Below are 1,803 nucleotides of genomic sequence, written 5' to 3' on the forward strand. Positions count from 1 at the left end.
TTTTAGTGTAGATCTATCATCATTGTGGCACAAACCGCTGTGATAACCCTTTAGTGTAGATGGCACCATTGTAGTAATAACTTTGATGTTTTAGTGTAGATGACACCATTGTAGTAATAACTACTTGATGTTTTAGTGTAGATGCACCATTGTAGTAATAACTACTTGATGTTTTTTTAGTGTAGATGACACCATTGTAGTAATAACTACTTGATGTTTTAGTGTAGATGCACCATTGTAGTAATAACTACTTGATGTTTTTTAGTGTAGATGACACCATTGTAGTAATAACTACTTGATGTTTTTTAGTGTAGATGACACTATTGTAGTAATAACTACTTGATGTTTCAGCGTAGACGACACCATTGTAGTAATAACTGCTTGTCGTTTTAGTGTAGATGACACCATTGTAGTAATAACTACTTGATCGCCTTAGTGTAGACGACACCATTGCAGTAATAACTACCAGATGTTTTAGTGTAAATGACACCTATTGTAGTAATAACCACCAGATGTTTTAGTGTAGATACAATTACTGTAGTAATAACTACTTGATGTTTTAGTGTAGATGACACTCATTGTACAAACCATTTGATGACTTAGTGTAGATGCACCAGTAATAACCACTTGATGTTTTAGTGCAGATGACACCATTGTAGTAATAACCACTTGATGTTTTAGTGTAGATGACACCATTGTAGTAATAACCACTGATGAACTACTGTTTAACTACTGGATGCAAAATCTATTGACACTATTGTAGCAATAACTACCTTGATGTTTTAGTGCAGATGACACCTTTGTAGTAATAACTACTTTGATGTTTTAGTGTAGACGACAACATTGTAGTAATAACCACTTGATGTTTTAGTGTAGATGACACCATTGTAGTAATAACTACCTGATGTTTTCAGTGCAGACGACACCATTGTAGTAATAACTGCTTGACGTTTTAGTGTAGATGACACCATTGTAGTAATAACTACTTGATGCTCTTTAGTGTAGACGACACTACTATTGTAGTAATAACTACTTGATGTTTTAGTGTAGATGACACCATTGTAGTAATAACTACTTGATGTTTTTAGTGTAGACGACTCTATTGTAGTAATAACTACCTTATGTTTTAGAAGTAGATGAGCAACTACATTGTAGTAATAACCACGGCAGATGTTTTTAGTGTAGACGACACCATTGTAGTAATAACTACTTGATGTTTTAGTGTAGATGACACTCATTGCAGTAATAACTACTGATGATGTTAGTGCAGCGCAGATTGTCGACACCATTGTAGTAGAATAACTGCTTGATGTTTTAGTGTAGACGACACCATTGTAGTAATAACTACTTGATGTTTGAAGCGTAGATGACAATTGTAGTAATAACCACTTGATGCTTTTAGTGTAGATGACACCATTGTAGTAATAACTACCAGTGATGTTTTAGTGTAGACTGACACCATTGCAGTAATAACATTGTAGTAATAACACAGTAATAATAACTTGATGTTTTAGTGTAGATGACACCATTGTAGTAATAACTACCTGATTTTTAGCATATACGACACCATTGTAGTAATAACTACTTGATGTTTTAGTGTAGATGACACCATTGCAGTAATAACTACTTGATGTTTTCAGTAGTAGACGACACCATTGTAATAATAACCACCAGATGTTTTAGTGTAGATGGCACCATTGTAGTAATAACCACCAGATGTTTTAGTGTAGATGGCACCATTGTAGTAATAACTACTTGATGTTTTAGTGTAGATGACAACCATTGTAGTAATAACTACTTGAT

Source organism: Tachypleus tridentatus, chromosome 4 (genome assembly GCF_004210375.1).
Source record: "Tachypleus tridentatus isolate NWPU-2018 chromosome 4, ASM421037v1, whole genome shotgun sequence".
Classification (NCBI taxonomy): domain Eukaryota; kingdom Metazoa; phylum Arthropoda; class Merostomata; order Xiphosura; family Limulidae; genus Tachypleus; species Tachypleus tridentatus.